The 22,897-nt window shown below is 45.5% G+C and overlaps 1 protein-coding gene across 1 annotated transcript in view; it reads right to left on the bottom strand.

The window, feature by feature from the left end:
• CNOT3 (CCR4-NOT transcription complex subunit 3) overlaps positions 1-22,897 on the bottom strand; it is a gene marked incomplete in the record, with an annotated part of 468,179 nt that overhangs the window by 312,412 nt on the left and 132,870 nt on the right.

The following is a 22,897-nucleotide window of genomic DNA, read 5'->3' as shown; positions in this document are numbered from 1 at the left end:
CTACATTGAAAGTACAAAAATTATACAAAATACAAGACCACAAGTCATAAGATATTCTGCCCAATAGCAATGTTCACTGAGGCTGGGTTCACACCTATGCGAATTGGATGCGGGTTTCTCTGCATCCAATTCACATAGCAGGAGAATGTGACCGGCTCTCTATGGAGTCGGTTCACATATCTCCGAGGCAGCTGCGGAGTGCGCTGCACAGAAACACTGTGCGATTTTGGCTCCGTTTCAGGGCCGAATTCAGGTGTAGATTCGGCCCCGAACCGGAGAATGGGGACGCACAGCCTTCCTGTGCAATCCGCAGCCGGTTCCCATGTGAACCGAGCCTTAGTCAAACATGATAGATAAGGCTGATCGTCAAAGTGAAAAAAAAAAAAATAAAATAATAACTGCTATAGTGGGCAGTTGGTGACGAGCCAGAAGCTCCAGCTGGGGTCCTGAGACGAGGATTGCAACTGTTGCACAGAGCAATGGTATGACATGTTTATGATTTTAAACTAATTTAAACTTTATATTCACTGTATTCACAAATCACGATTCTAGAATGATTTACTCCGATTTTCTTGGCAATACCTCATGTGTGCTGCAATCATGGGTTATGCATGCATGCCAGACCTACACACACGTTTGCATTTGCATGAGCAGACAGGGGTGCTTTTTGAATTTTACAGAAAAGTATACTGCTGCAGATTGAAAACAAAAGGTCATTTTTAATAACATTCAATTACAATATGACTTGGGTAGCAATTGTATACGATATATTAATTATTTGCTCATTTTTTCCAACACAAAAGTGGAGTTATCCTTTACCTTCATTAAGCTTTGGGTAGGTGACAGATGTTCATTATGGAGACATAAGAGGTCTACTAGACCCCTGACATCACCCCTGCCCTCCAAGACAATGAACCATGCACAGATCTTGCTTTGTTACTGTAGGACACCTGCTTCCCTGCCCGGTAGAATTGAAATTCTTGTCATTTCCAGGTTCATTCGGCACAGAGGAGATGGAGAAACAGTACCAAGATCATGGTTGCAGAATAACCACTTGCTGACAGGACCTTTTTATACGTACATCGGTCAGCGAGTGGTTAAGGTATGCTGTGTGAAAGGGATTTATGTATGGATTTTCTCAAATTTGGCTGCAAAAGTGGAAATAAACACAAGTATATCCAAACCCCAAAAAAAAAAAAAAAAAAGTAATATGTTGCCGTTTACAAGTTCTTAGATGCGGTGGCTACATTCTTTTTTCACTTTGTTGTCAAGAACATTTCCAGCCAGCACAGAAAATAGCTGTTGATTTTACTTTGTCATGTGAGCTTAAAGAAAAGCACAAAGAATATGTATACTATTCCCAACAATACACCATGAAATTGAGATGGACATGCATTTGACACAGACATGTGAAATCCAGCCTGTGTGAAAACCATGGCTGCTCACATAGATACCATGGAGAAATTAGTGTAGACACAAAGGGAAAGGAAGTGTGTGATTTTCAGGATTAACAGATGAAAATAGAGGAAAAAAGCCTAAAGGAGAAAAGAAAAGCAGCCACCACATCAAAAGGACATAATACATTTTTGTTTTTGGGTTTCAATATGTAAGGGAGGCATTGTACAAGAGAAAGAGCCCTCCTGCCCCAAAGCACCCCCCCCCCTCCAATATGTTGAGGGCATGTGGCCTGGTATGTTTCGGGGAGGGGTGCTCACCCACCCCCTTTCCTCGCCAGACTGCACGGATAATGATCTGAAATGGATTTTAGGGGGGAACCAACACTTTATTTTTTCAATACATTTTGCATTGCTAACATTGCCTCTGAGCACCCAAGTCACATGTCACAAGTCGGATCAGTTAAAGAGGAAGTAAACCCTGGACTTTTTTCCTTTTTTTTTTTTTACATATTAACATCCAACAATGTATTGATAAGCCTTACTCTTTAAAAGGTGGCAAAAACAAGGTTAGGAAGTACCTTTTTTATCTTTAATAACATTTTTCCTCTTCCTAGTATCGACCTTGCCATCTTTACTAATGATTACTGGCTCAGGTGTGGACGTAATTTCCGCCCTTCATGTCGAAATCTCACGCATGCTTACGTTTAAACCAAGCCTCTATCTAGAACAGCTGCTTCCTATTAACGTCTCTGTGCTGCTATAGTTCACTCCCAGTGTGATGTCTTATACAGTCACAAGGGGAGAAAAAGGAAGGAGAGGAGGAGGGCACAGTACCGCGAGGCTTCCCCTGTGCCGTTCTCAATGGAAGATAGTGAAACGGCACAGATAGCGTGCCGTTAAAGAAGCTACGGACTACGCATGAGCCGGCGACGTCACTACGGTTTACAGGATGGATTATGAAGAAACAGAAACAGTGAATAACATTTCACAGGCAGCGATCAGCTGCCAGTACTATGCAGATTGTAATGAGCTAAAGTGAGTTTACAACCACTTTAAGGTGCTGATCCGACTTGGATGCAACTTCCATTCAATTTTCTGGGCTAAAATCGGACAGAGGCCTGACCAAAGTAGGGCAGGAACCTTTTCCAAAGTCAGACCAGTTAAGACGGCTCTCATAAGGAAAGGATTTCTAGATGTGATGCGACTTGTGCTCTCAATGTCAGAGCAATTGTCGCACCAGTGTGGACAGGGCCTTAGAGATGTAAAACATCTATAAATGTTGAAGCCGTGAGGGAAAAAAAAAAAAAATAAAAGTACTCCGTTATTTCTTGCTGAAAAAAATTTAACACAAAATCAGTGTGGAGCAGTTTTACAAATTGAAAGTCATTTTTTTTTTACACTGAGAATGTGAAATGCAGCATATTTAAAAGTATTATGCTTGAAATACAAGTACTGCTTATTCAGTAAATAAACTAAAACTTGTTTTAAAATTATTTTTTTTTTTATTACAAATGGATTAACAAGGACTGTATATGTAAAAGTTATACTAAAGTCTCTTTTTGTTTAAAAACTACTAACTTTAGCATGTAATGGTTTTGCACAGAGCAGCCAAGATCCTCCTCTTCACAGGTCCCTCGCTGGCGCTTCTGGCCCCTCCCTCCTGCCGAGTGCCCCCACAGCAAGCAGCTTGCTATGGGGGCACCCGAGCGAGCCGCAGCTCCCTGTTTCTATTCAGACATGGAGCTGTGGCTCGACACCGCCTTTCTCCTCATTGGCTCACTGATTTTTGATTAGCAGCAGTGGGCGCCAATGGCGCCCACTGCTGTTTTAGCCAACAGGGAGGAGGAGTCCCAGGCAGCCCAGTCTCACGAGCAACATCGCTGAATCGAGATGGGCTCAGGTAAGTATTAGAGATGCTAAGGGGGGAGCTGCACACAAGTTTTTTTTATATTAATGCATTAAGATAAAAAAACTTCTGCCTTTAGAAACCACTTTAAAAACATTTAAATTATACATGAGAACAGGTAACCACCCCCTTTCACTCAAAAGCAAAAAAAAAAAAAAAAAAAGCAAGAAACCATCAACATATAGAATAATCATTATTGACAATACTGATGCCAGAGCTCTTGCAAGAGCTTAATCAATGTTTTCCTGATTTTCAGGTGTCATTTTACTTATTTACACATCTTGGCGTTCCGAATCGCCGCGATTTGAAATAGCGGCAAATCGCGGGACGCCCGTCGCCCCCAAAATAAGTTCTTGTACTTCCTTTGGGCGACAAGCATCCCGCGAGTCTGTTTACGCGATTTTACTGTGATTGTCACTTGACGAATCGTGGAAAAAATGTGGCATGATCGGAGTGCCATTGGAAGTGACAGGAATCGCACAGGCGTCCCCTGATTTGCAGCTATTCTTAATCGCTGACAGAACCGCGACGATTCGAAACACCAAGATGTGAACAGAGCCTTAGTGCCGGTTCACACTAGACGCGGCACGACTTGCAGGACACGACTGCCGGGGCGACTTGCAAGACGACTTCTGTATAGAAGTCTATGCAAGTCGCCCCCAAAGTAGTACAGGAACCTTTCTTCTAAGTCGGAGCGACTTGCGTCGCTCCGATTAGAACGGTTCCATTGCACAGATTGGGAGGCGACTTGTCAGGCGGCTAGGTCGCCTGACAAGTCGCCCCCGTGTGAACCGGCTCTTAATGAAGGGATTGTGTATTTTTGTGAGGTAGTGATTTGCAACACTTCCTTACTTGAAGATGCTGCTGGTAAAGAAACACTTAGTGATGATCCAAAAGCAGCAGAAAGAGCGTTTCTGGAATGAGAACTCTGGGAGGGTAAAGTTACTTGTACTTTAATTATGTTCCTAATGTTTAAATTCCAAAGTATTTTTTATTGTCTTTAGGACACCTCTGGAATGCAAGGATGTTTGCCATCCTTGTAGCATTTGAAAAATTATATTTTTTCTCAATATTTGCAAATTGCAGCTTTACTCCCAGCAGAAATTACAATGTGGAAATGTTTCCAAACTCTAGATCAGGGGTAGGCAACCCTTTGAGAGATGGAGAGCTACCTAGATAACATTGAAGAGATCAAAGATCACCGGGGTGCAGCATCCCCTTTTTAAAAAAAATAACTAGCAAGCCCCCAATAAAAAGTACTAAAACTAATATCTCTGTACAAAAATATAAACTTACTCTAAGTTTGCGTTGGTGAGAAAAACATTCACTTTCATTCACAATTTTTTCATGTCTGGGAAGCAATTGGTTACCCCCACAAGTCTGATGCTGGAGTTCATCATGAAAGCAGAACATCTGGTACTGCAGGCAGATTTTTTTGGCTAATCTCAGGCCTGGCTACCTGCTCTTATTTCAGTGGTCCGTAGCGGGCAGGGCGGCGGACAGTGGTCCGTAGCGGGCAGGGCGGCGGACAGTGGTCCGTAGCGGGCAGGGCGGCGGACAGTGGTCCGTAGCGGGCAGGGCGGCGGACAGAGGTCCGTAGCGGGCAGGGCGGCGGACAGAGGTCCGTAGCGGGCAGGGCGGCGGACAGAGGTCCGTAGCGGGCAGGGCGGCGGACAGAGGTCCGTAGCGGGCAGGGCGGCGGACAGAGGTCCGTAGCGGGCAGGGCGGCGGACAGAGGTCCGTAGCGGGCAGGGCGGCGGACAGAGGTCCGTAGCGGGCAGGGCGGCGGACAGAGGTCCGTAGCGGGCAGGGCGGCGGACAGAGGTCCGTAGCGGGCAGGGCGGCGGACAGAGGTCCGTAGCGGGCAGGGCGGCGGACAGAGGTCCGTAGCGGGCAGGGCGGCGGACAGAGGTCCGTAGCGGGCAGGGCGGCGGACAGAGGTCCGTAGCGGGCAGGGCGGCGGACAGAGGTCCGTAGCGGGCAGGGCGGCGGACAGAGGTCCGTAGCGGGCAGGGCGGCGGACAGAGGTCCGTAGCGGGCAGGGCGGCGGACAGAGGTCCGTAGCGGGCAGGGCGGCGGACAGAGGTCCGTAGCGGGCAGGGCGGCGGACAGAGGTCCGTAGCGGGCAGGGCGGCGGACAGAGGTCCGTAGCGGGCAGGGCGGCGGACAGAGGTCAGTAGCGGGCAGGGCGGCGGACAGAGGTCAGTAGCGGGCAGGGCGGCGGACAGAGGTCAGTAGCAGGTAGGGCGGCGGACAGAGGTCAGTAGTAGGTAGGGCGGCATACAGAGGTCGGTAGCATGTAGGGTGGCACACAGAAGTTGGTTAGGATGTAGGGTGGCATACAGGGGTCGGTTAGGATGTAGGGCAGCATTCAGAGGTCATTTAGGATGTAGGGTAGAGGTCAGGAGAGTATGATACTGGGAGATATGGAGGGCACTATACAGGGGGATCAGGAGGGCTGAGGTCGCCAGAAGGCATGGCACTGGATGGACAGGAGGGTATGGTATTGGGGGGGGGGGGATCAGGAGGGCTGAGGTGTCAGGAGGGTATTTTATTCAGGTGGGCTGAGGTGTCAGGAGGGTATGGTATTGGGGGGAGATCAGGAGGGCTGGGGTGTCAGAAGGGTGTGGTATGGGGGGGGGATCAGGAGGGCTGGGGTGTTAGGAGGGTATGGTATTGGGGCGGGAAATCAAGAGGGCTGGGTTGTCAGGAGGATATGGTATTGGGGGGGGGCTGGGGTGTCAGTAATACTGGAGTGACAGGAGGGCTGGAGTTTAAAAAGTTTTATATGCAGAGTGGCGCAGGGAAGGTGCAGTGATCCTGCTACCTGCTGCCTCTCTCACCTTCCCTTGGATTGGTGAGGAGAGCCGGTGGTTAGGGGTGCGAAGCACTTGGGCATATTTGGAGAGGAGCCCGAACCAGCCCGAGCTATTCCAAAGGCTTTCCCTGCAGCCACATGTATGCAAGGGGCAGGGACTGCCTCTGTAGCCTGAAATTGGGTAAGCGTGTGCATGCACCGCTCTGGAGAAAGAACCAAGTCAGCTGATGTGGCAACAGTGGGACATCTTCGCGGTCTACCTGTTGGCGGTCGACAGGAAGCCTGCGATGAAAGGATTGCTGACTCCCGCTCTAGATGTCTCACTATTTTACTGAGAGGACGAAAGGAAAAACGATTTACAACCAGACTATAGGTGAACATTAAGCAGCGATGGTGTAGAACATTGATAGGAATCATTTAAAGAGCAACGCCACTTTCAGGGGAAAAAAAAAAAAAAAGTAGCAAAAAAAATATAAATTAAATGTATAGAATTTACAATTGCAACACAAAAGTCATATTGTAATTGAATGTTATTAAAAAATTACTAGGGTTGCACCAATACTAGTATCGGTGCAGATACCGAGTATTTGCACAAGTATCAGTACCAGTGCAAATGTACCGATACCTGAAACCGATACTTTCAGGCTCAGCTCTTGAGCTGACAGTGGGTCTCCCCAGTGTTGAAGTCCGGTAATTGGAGCTGTCAAAAAAAAAAAAAAAAAGCAGCCGCAATGTTTATTACCAACATTGCTCAGCCCTGAAACACTAAAATAAAAAGAAACCGTTTCTTTTTGTATATTTGTTTCTTCATCTGCAGATCAAATGGATGAACATATGTTCCTCAGTTTAACTGCTTAATAACCCTTAATTTACTCCAATCAGCCTTACTTAACTCCCTATTCTCCTCCATGTAATTATTATTTTCTTGCTTTTTTTCTTTTGTTCACGTCTTTTGCTTTGTTAGTGAATATTTTTACACATATATATTAACATATATTTACACGTTTCACATTGAAAAGGCGCTAAAATTAAAAAAAAAAAAAAAATATTTATTTCATTTGTAAAATAACTTTTCAATGCTTTGTACCATTGCTGACAGCTGAAGTTAAAACAAAACAGTTACGTAAGGTATCGGTAATTGGTATCGGCGAGTACTAAAAAAGAAAAAGTATCGGTACTTGTACTCATTGTAAAAAATAATGGTATCGGTGCATCCCTAAAAATGACCTTTCCTTTTCAATCTGCAGCTCTGTAATTTTCTGTAACGAGCAATGCAATATGGCTACCAGGTGGTGTTCTGTACACAGAATGTGTACAAAAAGTACCCCAAAAACATAATTTTTTGCTTGTGCAATTGGCTCACTGATTTTCCCAGAAGTCTGCACAAAGATAAAAGTTAGAATTTTGGCATCCCCTGCAACAAAAATGTCATTTTTGGTAAGATACTCCCAATAGTAAATAACGTCTAAAGGGATGTAGACCCTACAACTTTCCTCTTTAGAGCCCTGATTCTGCAGCAGCTGGTTGATAATTATAAAACCACTCCCATTAGACTCACTCAGCCCAGGGGCACAGAGGAACAAACAGTGATTTCTTCAGAATAACAAAAAGGCAAAAATCTGCAAAGTTTGGTAAAATCCTTGCAATGTACATAGATCACCCAGAGGGGAATGTTTTTTTTCTCAAATGTGTAGTTATGCTTCAAAGATAAATTAATCTGTCAGACAAATTTACCGTCTTACCAGTCAATTAAGGCCTTACAGGACAGAAACGATCATCTACTGTATCCCAACAATCACCCAACTGTAGAAGTACAGGAAGTGGGCTGTATAAGGTATTTGCTGGCAGAAAAATGTTTTACTATCCAAAATTAAAGAGGAAGAAAACCCTGGTGGGTTTTACTTCCTCTTTTGTTCCCTGCAAATTAAAAGCATAATGGGCTAGTATGCATTGCATACTAGCCCATTATGTGTCACTTACCTGCAAACAAAGCCCGGGTCCATCTTCACCTCTCTTCCTTCCAGGGCTGTAGACTCCGGCTCTGTGACTGTCCAGAGTCGTGGGATCCAACGGTCACAGCACGGGCCCTTTAGAAACGGTACGATCATGCCCTTTCTTCAGTGCGCATGCACCGATGTCGCGCAAGCGCATATGGTAAACATCTCCTAAACCGTGCAGGTTTAGGTGTTATTTCCAGTACCTACAGGTAAGCCTCACTATAGGCTTACCTGTAGGTAAAAGTGGCGTGTAAGGGTTTACAACCACTTTAAAACAATAAAGGCAGAAGATTTAATAGATGCAAAGTTGAAAAAAATGACTGAAGATCCACTTAATTATGACAGCAAAGGATTCATTGAGTTAAACCAGCATAGTTGAGGAATGGATGGATGGTCTCTCCTGTACTCCTCCTCCACTCTGCCAATGCAATCTCCAGACTCAATGTCGCATAATCATAACAAGGTAATTTGAGTGATTCACAAGACCACACATGTAGATTGCCACCATCCCTTGATATTACATAAGAAAACTTCAAAAAGGTGGGATTTTATGGGCAATAAAAAATATACATATAGAAAACTTCACATTATAGAAAATTTAATTTATTGTAGAAAAAAAAATTGTACTAAAAAGTCTCATGTTAAATGGTACAGAACATAAGAATAGCACCAACAACATTACACATTGGATGGTTAAAATTTGCAAACATTGCACATTTTGCTGTTTAGACCGTAAAGTGGCAATCCCAATCTACTTGCTGTTGCCTTGAGTTGTAGTTTCTAACAAGGAATGCTGCAGAGAGGGATATCCAACGCGCTTCAAAATTACTGTTATGTATCTTCTTCTGGGAATATTACCACTTTTATGGCTTTAGGTAGTCCATATCATTGTTTTGTATTTTATATAAGTTGTAATAGCATGGGCATTTTTTCCCTAGGCAAGATATGTCCCCCCTTCCCCCTTTCCAATGGGGTTTTGGCAAAAATTGCCAACTAATTTCCGTTCCGATCCCCGGATGGTTGTTTCCGTGGGACCGGATGCTGTATAGGCTTGGTAAGGCGGAAGATACATGGCTGCGTCTATTGACGCGTGCTGTGTCACCTCCGCATTTGCATTACCAACTGCGCAGAAGCGGAAGTGATGCGGCTGCGCGATATGACGCGTATCGCGTCACTTCCTCCCGCGCATGTGCACTATATCAGGAACGCCATCGCGTCTCTCGGCGCCATTCCTCCCTGGTTTGTTCAACGTGGAGCCACGTTGTCCTCTGCTTCCGGACCGCTGACCTTGGGAATCCTTTTGGCTACTTTAATATCTCCATATGGGACCTTTGGATTTGGCCGTTTTGATCTGAAAGACATCCTAAGTAAGCAATTTTTATTAGGTATGGGGCCAGCCTTATGGGGAATAACACTCCAGGTTGACCCTTATCCCCTGGAATTGAGACTCATTTTCTTCCCTGGGATTTATCTTTCCATTTTGCTTTTTCCCAGCCCACAGTGCCCATATCTCAATGCCTCCAAGGTAATTTATATCTGGCCTTTCTGTACATGGACATCTGGTATCCACTAGGGACAGGCCTTCAATGGCCACGATAGGATATTCATGCTTTTTGGAGGAATGCCTCTGCTAAATATACACCATTTTTGTAAGTGTATGTTAATGACTAATTGGATACATATCTAGAGGTTGAATTTGTATTAAACTTTTTACTAACTTAAGCTGTATTTTCAGAAGCGGTATTATTCCCTGAAGAAGATACATAACTAATTTTGAAACGCATTGGATATCCCTCTCTGCAACATTCCTTGTTAGAAACTACAAATCAAGGGAACAGCAAGTAGATTGGGATTGCCACTTTACAGTCTAAACAGCAAAATGCGCAATGTTTGCAAATTTGAACCATCCAATGTGTAATGTTGTTGGTGCTATTCTTATGATGTTCTGTACCACTAAAGGGGAAGGAAGGAAGCCCCGCAACATTTTGCTTTTTTTTTTTCTAATTCTTTTAATCCTTGCCAAGCGACAGATATACAAAGCAGTCCAAAACGAGTGTTGGATGTACCTTTTGTAGCAGTTAAGATTCTTCTATCCCTTCCGGGTATCGTCTGCTCCATTCTTCTTCCTGTATGCCGAAGCCGATGTGGACGTCATTCCCGCCCTTAGTTCATATCCTTGCCGAAATCTCGCACATTCGTCATAGAGTTGTAACCAAGCCTCGATCTCGATTGCCGTTACTACGGCAACAGAGCCATCACCATGAGAACAGCAAATGGAGGGGGTCATGCTGCAGCATCGCAAGGCTTTGCTCTGTGCCGTTCTGAGTGTCAGATAATGACACGGCAGGCAGAGGAAGCTGAAACGGCACACATTGTGTGCCATTAAAGAAGATACCTAGTGCGCAAAGATACCTACATCACAAAGAAAACTGAGTGCACTGATATGTAGATTAGATTGATGTGAAGTTGGGTTTACAACCACTTTAAAATTAGACAATACAATTTTTTTCTACAATAAATTACATTTTCTATATGGGAAGTTTTCTATTTGTATATTTTTTATTGCCCATAAAATCCCACCTTTTGAGGTTTTTTCTTATGCATAATCATAACATAGGAACAGATGAGAGATATCCATTAGTGTAGTATTGTTATACTTTATTAAAATGTTAAAAAGCAAATGCACTTGCATTCACAAAATTGATAAATAGCATGTATGAGCATCAGATGGCCACCTGTGCATGTGGGTCAGCTGTAAACTGCTCGTGACGAACTGTCCTTGCTTGATTAGTTTTGCCCCTCCCACTGGGCGTCTTCAGAAGCTGAGGCAGTCAGTGATAGGTTGGATTATTTATGGGCCTGTGCCAGCCCTCCCTCCCCTCCCAAATTAACCTCCCATTACACCTGTAACTAATTTCAGCCTTCCTTCTTGCCTCACTTCCTATTTACACAGGACGAGGTGTTTCGTCAGATTAGGCGACCCATCAAAATTTGTAACTGAAGTGACGTTCCGTCATGGCCAACTTGGTACACCTCGCACTCAGCCGCAGTAAGAATACACAGTGAGAAGGTGGGAAGCGGACATATTTGTACACCCACCGGAGTCTTGCATTTCACATACAATTTTTACCAGTAAACTGAGCTTATATAGTGAAATACAGTATTTAGCAATAGAGGTCGACCTCTATATCGGCCGATATTTGGCCATTTTTGATAAATTGGCATCGGCCAATTATCATCAAAATTAGGCCGATATTTAACATTACCCGCCGTTCCTCCTCCCTTCTCCACACTCAGCGCGGCACTTGATTCTTGCCAGAGCCGCTGAGTGTGTGAAGCTGGCACGTAACAGAGAGGAGAGAGAGAGAGGGATCTTTCAGAATTGAGGTTGATGTCGGGGGTGGGCGGGACCCGGCCGCTATCAAACACTAGCCAATGGGATGGGATCTGGGCGGGCCGCTACGTGTATGTGGCCCCGCCCCTTTTCTTAAGCAGCCAAATCATTGGCTGCTGTTTGATAGCTGCTGGGTCCCGCCCACCCCGGCATTAATCTCAATTCTGACATCTTTCTGTTGTCAGTTACACACAGTTACTCGGCTTAGTGTGAAACCTATCAGTGCCATCTGCCACCCAATGCCACCTACCATTGCCAACCAGTGCCTGCCAGTGCCACCTGCCAGTGCCAACCAGTGTCACCTCCAACCAGTGCCATGCCAAGCCGTGCCACCTGCCAGTGCCAATAGTGCCACCTGCCAGTGCCAAACCAGTGCCACCTGCCAATGCCTGCCAGTGCCACCTTCCAGTGCCACTGCCAATCAGTGCCACGTGCCAGCGCCACCTGCCAGTGCCAACGCCAACCAGTGCCATGTCAATTCCAAACCAGTGCCACCTTCCAGTGCCACTGCCAATCAGTGCCATCTGCCAGTCAGTGCCACCTGCCAGTGCAAGCCAGTGCCACCTGCCAGTGCCACCGCCAATCAGTGCCACCTGCCACCTCCAACCAGTGCCCCGCCAATCAGTGCCACCTGCCTGTGCCCATAGTGCCACCTGCCAGTTCCAACCAGTGCCACCTTCCAGTGCCACTGCCAATCAGTGCCAACCAGTGCCACCTGCCAGCGCCAAACAGTGCCACCTTCCAGTGCCAGCCAGTGCCACTAGCCAGTGCCACCTGCCACAGCCAGTGTCATCTGTACTGAGGACATCAAGTGTGTGGTAGAGTGACAGGAGCAAGCAGGGAGGAGTGGCGTGGGTGAGGTCTTTTTTTTTTTTTTTTAAATCGGCCTAAAATATCGGCCACAAAAATCGGCATCATATCTCGGCCATCGGACGCCCCAATTTCTAAATATCGGTATCGGCCAGAGAAAAAGCCATATCGGTCGACCTCTATTTAGCAATCCATCTGACCGTTTTGATATGGAATTGTAAAAGCAGCGGTGTTCTGTCAGATTAGCAAATCTGTGAGATCAGCAAGCTTGTCGCTGCTTTTTATAATTCAACATCAAAATAGTCAGCCAGATTTATAAGTATTGTATTTCTCTATATAAGCTCAGTTTAATGGACAAACCACCCCTCTCCATCAGTACAGACTCCACCCCCCCTCAGTACAAACCACCTCCCTCCATCAGTACAGACCCCCACCCCTCCAGGACAAACCACCCCCCTCCATCAGTACAGATCCCCCTCAGGACAAACCAATTCCCTCCATCAGTACAGACAGCCACCTCAGGGCAAACCCCCCCCTATCAGTACAGACCCCCCCCTCCCCTTATGCAACTAGGCAGGAGGCAGAGAAGGATTCAGTGTGCAGCTGTCCGGAGAGTTGCTTGATCAGACTGTCATTCTCTGGCCCTGAGCAGTCTCACTCTGGGCTAGAGTGGCATCGACATGTTCTGGCTGAAAAGAGCACTGCCTCCAGGACCCTGCACCACCCTCTGATGGTGTCACCCAGGTGCGATTGGCACCCCTGCATCCCCATAGCAATGCCACTGCCAGTCAGTCCACCCCTGCCACTAAGAGAACACAGCTGGAGGGAGAGAGAGAAGAGGCAGTGAAGGTACCCGGTAGAGCTGATGGGGGGAAAAGGAGGCGGGGAAGTGAAATTCCACAGGTATAGGGAAATATTAACTTTCCTACTGTTAGTACTGGGGTGGTGATCCACCAAGATGGTGAGTTCCTTGCTTGGCCAGACAGGAGCATTGGAAAACTGAGAAACAAGTCTGCTTGTTCCAGATAAATATGAGATTTTGTTGGAGAGGTCCTGAATGGATCTGGGAGAATGGTACTGCTTTGAAAGAGGTTACCATTAATCCTAGAAGTCCCATGGAGAATCTCAATGTAGGATGTCTCTTGGATCTCAAATCTCGAGCACGTGCTCTTAAAGAAATAAACTATTTTCTGGGAAAAAGACTTTTGCTTGGGATGTTCAAAGGACCAGACCCAAGTATTCCCAGCTAAGGAAAGGCTGGAGAGCAGAATTATTAAAACCAATTTCCCAGCCAAAGGCCTAAAGAACCTCAACTGCCTTGTGGGAATTTGACAGCTGCAAGGGACATGAATCCTGCAGAGGAAGATTGTCTAAATAGCCTGTGACTTGGATGCCCCGAGTTTCAAGCAGGAGGTGTCAACAGCTTCGGGAGCGGAAAATGGGCCAAAAGGGCAGTGTGACAAACTGGAAGTGGTTGTCTACCAATGAAGTACAGAAAGCACTAGTTAGGTGGATAAACAGGAAATAGGAATTTAGATCTTAGAGCTTGCATCTTGGATGTCCACAAATGACATGTATTCCTTTTGTCTGAGTGACTTTGCAGATTCCATGCAAAACTTTGGAATTTGAATCAATTTGTTGAGAGATTTTAAATCCAGGACAGGGTAAATACTCTTGTTGGGTTTTTGTACCTCAAACAAGTTTGAGTAGAAAACTATGAACCCTGTCTTGCGGCGAGTGTACTAGCACAACTCCTCCCTGAGACAAGAGGTGGTTAAGGGCATTTTGCATATCTGTACTATATCTGGGCAGTTTCTGGTTGATTTGAAAGAATAAGGTGGTGGAGTTTTAAACTATTTTGTACTGCTTTAAAACCACCGACTTAACCCGCAAGTCAGATGTCTGTGACCCAGAGAAAGGAAAGCCGTAACAAACATCCCTTGAGTCTTAGGCGCCCCCTTCATTGGGCTTTGGGGAAGTTTTGAAGAATTGATTGGCCAAGCCTTGCAACGAAAGAAGGGCTGAACTTTGGTTTGAAGCCATTTGAAGCCTGGTTAGAGCAGACAGGTGTTCTGCCAGAGGAAGTCACGAGGCGTGACAAAACCGGTAGGAGTTTGGCTGACTGATGCACAGGGAACTAGGAAGTGCTGTGGAGAAAATATGACAGGGGAATGTGAGTGTAATGTGATGCGTTTTTAGTTGCCATTAAATCTTTTTAAACGGAATTACACTATTGCACGCCTCTATTACTCCCTGTATGCATATGAGGTGATCTTTGAAAATACCAGACGGAAGTTGTGGCTTTATTGATCAGCGTTCTTACCAGGAGGTGAAGTGAATATGGGATCTGCGTTTACCACTAACCAGCCACTATATGGATGATGACCATCTAAGCTGTTACCATTTACTACAGGCTTGTTTTTAAAGCCCTTAAGGTGAGGGCACACCTGAAGGGGGAGAGTGCACATTGCACGAAGACACCATTTGTTTCACCTTTTTTCTTTGATATGTTTATGGACCTTTTTATGCTTATTGAGGAATGTGTACAACTCACACTGAGCACTTGCACCTTTTTTATCTGCTTATAAGCACCTGCACTTTAATTGGGGATAATTTGCTTAATTATCTTATTATTTATTTCATAGTATAATTTAGCGTTTTAGTATATTGCAAAATTTTTTTTAGCGCCGCACATTGGGTATATATATTCCCAAGTAGGATGGCTTTGAGACTTTCCGTAGTAGACTTTGGAAGTAAAAGCTTCCCACCTGTGACCTCTTTAAAGCAGAACTCTGGGATTGGCAAAAAATCCCCCATTAGTACACCACCCCCCCCCCCCCCAAAACACTAAACAGTTCCCTGTATTTGTGAAATTCCTTACCAAATCAAGAGAAACGTTCAATTTAATTTTCAGGAAGTCAGCTCTGCAGTAAGTGCTGTCTGTTTTCTGGCAAGGAGGAGGTGTTAGAACAGAGATTGCATCATATCCTCTTTGCACTATCATTAAACTACATTTCCCATCATGCTTTGCATATCGCACCAAATGTGGGAGGTACACTAAATGTGAACAAGCCCACTTCAACATAAATCACACCTCCAATTCTGAAGCCACACTGCTGAGCACAACACAGACAGTGAGAGGAAATTCTTATAACTGTAAAGCATGTCTGTGCTCTCCCCTCCAGACACAGCAGGAGATAAACATATTTCCCTTACATGCTTTATGTAATCAGTACTGAACTGTATACACATCCCACAATTCTATATTATACACACACTGTACTCTGCTCTAATTCAGTATTAGAAATATTCCTCCTGAGGCAGCTTTGAGATCTAATAGTAATCAATGCTGGTATGGTGTATATGAGAACATCCCTAGCCGCACCACAGAAAGAGCCAGGTCATGCCGCTTTACATCAGCGTGTGACACGAGTAAATGTTGGCATGAGAAAAAAAGACTAAAGTGCAGCACTAACATACTAATCAATACCACAATAATGGTGGAATCCTCTAATGTATGGCAATCTCTGTAAGCTTCAATGTAACCACAATACTGGTCTGTGATATGCAACACACATTACACTGAAAATAAGACATAAAAAATGACCGCAAACTTTGCAGGGATGGTGGAAACCTGTCCTACAGATATTTGGCAGTCGATGGCATCAGTAAAGCAGTGGATGGTGTCCACTGCTGATCAGTGCAGCCTCGTCAGTGCATCTTTTCAGTGCCCATTAGTGCGGTCTCATCAGTGAGGTCCCATGAGTGCAGCCTCATTAGTGCAGCCTCATCAGTGCTGTGTCACCAGGGTAGCTTATCAGTGCTCATAATTGCGGTGTCACCAGCGCAGCTTAGCAGTGCCCATCAGTGGCTGTGTCACCAGTGCAGCTCATCAGTGCCCATCAGTTCCGGTGTCACCAGTGCAGCTTTTCAGTGCCCATCAGTGCTGGTGTCACCAGTGCAGCTTAGCAGTGCTCATCAGTGCAGAGCAGGGATAGTTACAGATCCTCTGTATGACAGAGCGGGTCTCAGGTTGACAGGTCTGTATGTGAGGACACCGGTCGTGGTACAGCCCCACCTCACTGCACCGGAATTGTGATAGACCGCGCCGAGCGCACTGTTCCAATGTGCAGTAAGGCGAGGCTGTACCACGAGCGGTGTTCTCATATACAAAGCTGTCAGCCCGATACCTGCTCTGTCATATGGAGGATCTGTAACTCTCCCCCGCTCTACACTAAAGACAAATGGTGGGTGGGCGGTGGTGGCAGGGAGGAGGAGGAGATGGGAGAGGAGGAGGACACCACCTCTATGGGCAGCACAGACCGAGGGTTGTGTGAGACCCCCTCCACCCACTACAGGGAGCCAGGTTGAAGTACAAGTCCCTGCTCGCTTTCAGAGGACTACAAGGGGGCATGTCAGACTGCTAGCTGAGGTTACTTGAGGGATAGCAGCCAGCAGTCTTACAAACAGGAAATCACCAGGCAATAACGGTTTTTCAGCAAGTTTAGGAGGCTATTGCAGAGGAACTACAGAGCTCAGAACACGGCTGACATAGTTGGTGAAGGTACGAGATCAGCAACAAGAACATGGAAAAAAGTTTTTGCCCGGAGTTCTGCTTTAATAAATTGGTCAAGTGCCTAACCAAACAGACATCTTGGAAATGCATATATTTGAGGTGCCTTTTGCAGGCAGCTTCAGTTGTCCAAACTTTTAGCCATAAGATTCTGAACATGTGAATGGAGATGAAAGCCATTATGCACGTTTGTCTTACAACATGTTCTAGGGCATCTAACACAGAAATGTAGAGCAGAAGGCAATTGCTGTAATTGCTCTAACAGCACAATCTTGAAATACAGGCGCATGTTGGTTCTTTATTTTCCTAGTCCAGTGCTTAAGTTTGAGATACTAAAATTGCAGCAAGAGCTGATTGCAGGGCTGGTCCTGCAAGATTAAATGGAAAGTTCACCTTAAAATAAAAATAAGGGGGCATGGCTAGCATTTGAAGTGGAGCAGACGTACACCGGTGGAGCTCTTATCCTGTACCTTGCTATCGGCTAACTTACAACTTACTTACGTTCCACTCTCTGGGGACCGTGATCCACCTTCCTGACTGCCAAGGTCTTTCCTTGCCACCATACATCGATCGAATGGGTCCTCCCAAGACCAGATCCACACAGCCAGGCCCAAGTGCTCTCCATCCCTCTCCTCCAGCGGCCATCTTGTCCACAAGGTCTCCTGCCTCAGTCATGTCTGTAAGCAGTCAGACAGCTGCAGAATCGGCAGCTGCATATTCCCCCTCCAGGGCAGAGATCTTGGCAGCTATTACAGCTTGCAAAGAGACACTGACTGCTAAAATTGACTTCCTAACATACTGCCCGTAACTCCAGGATGTTGATGGGCAGGATCATTTCTGTCCTAATGCAGGGTTGTCTGGTGCCCCTTATCTGACGCACCTGATCCTTCAGGGCACAGATCCTTACGGGTGGCAAAAATACCCTTGCTTGGACCGTATCTAGGATCAGCCCTAAATACTTCAGACTTTACGAGCCAGCCTAAGCTTTCCAAATACCGCACTGTGCAGGTTATGCTCCGTTTTAGAGCCTGTATTGAGTGATCTCTGAGCAGGAGATCGTCCAGATACCCGAGCACCAAGATCCCTTGGGCCCTTAAAAGATCCAGTACTGATGCGAGGACCTTTGTGAACACTCGGGGAGCTGTGGCAAGCCCGAAGAAAGACTGCTGCATCTATGGCTGGCATGCTCCACTTCTTAATGAACGTTTCATCCATGTGATATAAAAGGGAAAACCTCTTAGGAGGAACAAAAATCCTGTCAGGATGTTCCCAATCAGCATACACCACCTGTTTCAACAGTGGGTGTAAGGGGAAAGCCTGTGCGGCCTGAAGAGGCCTCAGGGATCCCAAAGAGAACCATGGGGGCTCACTAACCTCTGCATGAGGCAACTTAAAGGCAGAACGAACCATCTTGGTAAGAGTCTGGATCAAAAGCCTCTGCGACTGAGAAGCAGACACCAACTGGATAACTTCTTGTCCAGATTGTTTAGAAGCAGACTCATCCGCCAGGCCCTCCACAGAATCCTGAGCTTTTAGCTCTTCCCCATACTCAACCCAATCCTGCTCCAAACTAGGAGGCTCAGGGGAGGGGGATCTGTCACACTTCTTGCCACTCAGTGGTATGAAGGCAACCATGCCAGCAATCCTGTGCTCTAACCTGGCTAGGGCTGAGGATAGTTTATCCTTGGTGATAAAGGGTGAAGCAGCATTGACTATAGGCACAATACCAAATAGGCACAGCGTCCAAGATTGCCCGGAAGCCTCTGGTCTTTCAGAAGATACAACTAGGTTCATCAGGAGCTACTGAAGACATAGGTGTGCCTTTCCCTGTAGTTTTAGTCCCGCTTCTCTTTTTTGAAGACACTTACAAGTCACAAAAAGGGAGTACCTGGGTGTAGTATTAACACACCTTAGAAGGGAGACCCTTTAATAGGGCTCACCAAGCCCCTATGCAACAATCCTGCTAAGCACCTTAGCCTGCCAAGCAACACCTAGTGACTCACATGATCTGGGTAAGGATGAAATAAACCGCTGCAAATGCCTGGTTTAGAGCCTGCTCTGTGTCCCACAGCTGCCTTCTGGAAGCAACACATGCTTGGCATACACAGGTCTAATAAGCTGGCTGTGCGCCGGAACGTTTTGCGCATGCGTGCGTTCCCTGAGAACGTGGGCAGCTGTATTCGCATAGGACGTGGATCTTCGTGCACCCAGATTAGGCTGCGGCACATACGCGGTTTCGAGTGCGCATAACGCCTATGGCAAAGCCACAGGTGCTATGGCCGCCAAACAAAATGCTGAGCACAGCAGCGCTCTTGCGAATGCACGTGCACCATGGCGAACCAAGAGGCGACATGGCGCACCGTTGCGCTCCATCATGCAGGTAAAAAACAGCCAGACAAGCAAAAAAAAGGTACACTTCGCAAATACCCACAGCCCAAAACTCCCCATATGGTCACCGTGTACAGGTGTACAGCCGCTAGCTTGACTGATTGTTACAATCACTGGGACACCCCACAATAAGTAAATAAGGGGGTTTCACTTACCCATCCAGGCGCAGGGCAGCTTAGAAACTAAGAGCCCAATCTTCACCCATCACGGCGGTTTCCTGTCACTTGAGGACCTTCAAGGACTGGGTACCCTTTTCATGTTTAGGGTCCACTCCCTTGGACCTGTACAGCACCCTGCAGGAATGCCTTAGCATTGTGGTGTCCAGAATTCCACTTCGCAGGGTCCAGCGCCCAGAGGTCGCATTAAAAGGCAAAACCTTGCAGGATATTGAGTCTTCTTTACGAGGCTCGGGTACCATTTATCTAAGCATATAGAGCCCAAGTCAAATGGATCAGATCGTTCAAACCCTTGATTCATTTCAAAACAGTTTGTGGGACAAGAGATCTGGAGCTCAGAGAGCTCAAAATGTGCCCATCCACCTTGCAGACACTGGTAAAAAAATCTGATGTACTTCCTGTATGGGAGGAGTTATATAGGGGATCACTTCCTGTCTAAGACTGTCTACCAGGGTCCATTCACCTAGGGATGGCGTATAACCCAGTAGGTAATGAATATTAGCCTTGGTTTCCTATGATGTATGGAAAAGAAACATATGTCACAGTGTATCCATCAGTACCAGTGCACAAAAACCATCTGCAATAGTGTTCCATTGCAACATCAACATTTGTCAGTGTCTGCCGGCGGACGATCAACATCTGTCATAGTGAACAAGGGCACAAAAACCATCTGTCAGTGTACCAGTGTCGCACAAATAAATAAAACACTTAAAGCATCCCCGTAATCGTGTGCAAAGGAGAACGCATATGTAAACGGCGATCGCACCACACGTGAGGTATCGGCACGAACATCAGAGCGAGAGCAATAATCCTAGCACCAGACCTCCTGTGTAACTCCAAACTGTTAACCAATAAAGGTTTATAAAGCTTCGCCTATGAAGATTTTTAAATACTGAAGTTACATAGTTACATAGTTACATAGTAGGTGAGGTTGAAAAAAGACACAAGTCCATCAAGTCCAACCTATGTGTGTGATTATGTGTCAGTATTACATTACATATCCCTGTATATTGCGGTCATTCAGGTGATTATCTAATAGTTTCTTGAAGCTATCAATGCTCCCCGCTGAGACCACCGCCTGTGGAAGGGAATTCCACATCCTTGCCGCTCTTACAGTAAAGAACCCTCTACGTAGTTTAAGGTTAAACCTCTTTTCTTCTAATTGTAATGAGTGGCCACGAGTCTTATTAAATTCTCTTCTGCGAAAAAGTTTTATCCCTATTGTGGGGTCACCAGTACAGTATTTGTAAATTGAAATCATATCCCCTCTCAAGCGTCTCTTCTCCAGAGAGAATAAGTTCAGTGCTCGCAACCTTTCCTCATAACTAAGATCCTCCAGACCCTTTATTAGCTTTGTTGCCCTTCTTTGTACTCGCTCCATTTCCAGTACGTCCCTCCTGAGGACTGGTGCCCAGAACTGGACAGCATACTCCAGGTGCGGGCGGACCAGAGTCTTGTAGAGCGGGAGAATTATCGTTTTATCTCTGCAGTTGATCCCCCTTTTTAATGCATGCCAATATTCTGTTTGCTTTATTAGCAGCAGCTTGGCATTGCATGCCATTGCTGAGCCTATCATCCACTAGGACTCCCAGGTCCAAGTTTGGCGCCATTTCACAAGTGTGCGCAATTTTAACCGCTTCCCGACCGCCTCACGCAGATATACTGCGGCAGAAGGGCATATACAGGCAGATTAACGTACCTGTATGTGGCTCTTTAAGAGGCGGCTTGCGGGTGCGCTCCCGCCGGGAGCTTCGTGACCGTGATTGCGGGTCCTGCGGACTCGATGTCCGTGGGGATACCCGCAATCGTCTCATAGTGAGGAAGAACGGGGAGATGCTAATGTAAACAAACATCTCCCCGTTCTGCCTAATGACACTCACTGATCACAGCTCCCTGTAATCGGGAGCGGTGATCAGTGTAGTGTCACACACGGCCCCTCCTCCCCACAGTTAGAATCACTCCCTAGGACACACTTAACCCCTACAGCGCCACTTAGTGGTTAACCCCTTCTCTGCCAGTCACATTTACACCGTAATCAAGGCATTTTTAATTGCACTGATCACTGTATAAATGTGAATGGTCCCAAAATCGTGCCCAAAGTGTCCGCCATAATGTCGCAGTTACGAAAGGGGGGGGGGGGGGGGGATTGCTGATCGCCGCCATTACTAGTAAAAAAAATTATCACTAAAAATGCCAAAAAACTACCCCCTATTTTGTAGACACTATAACTTTTGCGCAAACCAATCAATAGACGCTTACTGCGATTTTTTTTTTACCAAAAATATGTAAAAGAATACGTATCGGCCTAAACTGAGGGAAAAAAATGTTTTTTTATATATTTTTTGGGGATATTACAGCAAAAAGTAAAAAATTGATGTATGCCCAGAAGGAGTGGCAAATAGTAAGTAGAATGCTTACCAGATGGCAAGCCAATTCAAACAAGTGGCTTAAACCCAGCCTGGGCCTTTAGGGAACCAATCCCGGTGTATATGAGCAAAACTTCCACTCGTGAAGGGTAAACGTGGATTCATGCGAATTCATCCCAAAAAAAATTTGATAGAAAACATAATGTAATATTGTCAACAAATATAGAAAAGAAAAAAGAGAGGAGCCCTTACACAGTGATAAATCATAAAGGATCATACAAAAACACCCAGTGCCCATGGACACACACAGGGTCTCAATTTTTTCACAATTGTCGCTATTTTTTTGTTTATAGCACAAAAAATAAAAACCGCAGAGGTGGTCAAATACCACCAAAAGAAAGCTCTATTTCTGGGGAAAAAAAGGACGTCAATTTTGTTTGGGAGCCACGTTGCACAAACGCGCAATTGTCAGTTAAAGCGACGCAGTGCCGAATCGCAAAAAGTGCTCTGGTCTTTGGCCAGCCAAATGGTCCGGGGCTTAAGTGGTGAAAGTGTGACATGGTATTTATTTACCTGGCGCAACACCATATTTTACCAAAAATGTGGGTATTATATTGTCTGTGTGTGCATTGAAATTCATTAAATTGTATTTATGCACTAGTGTGTAAAATTGCGTTAAAAAGGAGTGTGCAAATACCGTGTGACGTAAACATTTTCAAAACCCACCATTTTATTCTCTAGGGTGTCTGCTACAAAAATATATAATGTTTGGGTGTTTTAAGTATTTTTCTAGCAAAACATACAGGATTTTTACTTGTAAACAAAAAGTGTCAGAAGAAGGCCTGATTTTAAAAAGGATGGTGCACTTCTCTATGAGGCTAGGCTGAAAAAAAAAAAAAAAAAAAAAAAAAAAAAAAAAGTCTCACATTTGGTATCGCCATATTTTGGACAAGTATCAGAAAGTGTTTTGGGGTGTAGTTACAAGTATGCCTATGCCATGTGTGAGAAATAACTTAATATTACATTTTTATGGGGGAAAAAAAAAAATTTAATAAATTTCTTAAATTTTCCA

The sequence above is a fragment of the Aquarana catesbeiana genome, linkage group LG10 (assembly GCF_042186555.1).
Source record: "Aquarana catesbeiana isolate 2022-GZ linkage group LG10, ASM4218655v1, whole genome shotgun sequence".
NCBI lineage: Eukaryota > Metazoa > Chordata > Amphibia > Anura > Ranidae > Aquarana > Aquarana catesbeiana.
Note: the sequence above shows the minus strand (reverse complement) of the source record. Positions and strands in the feature narration are given on the sequence as shown.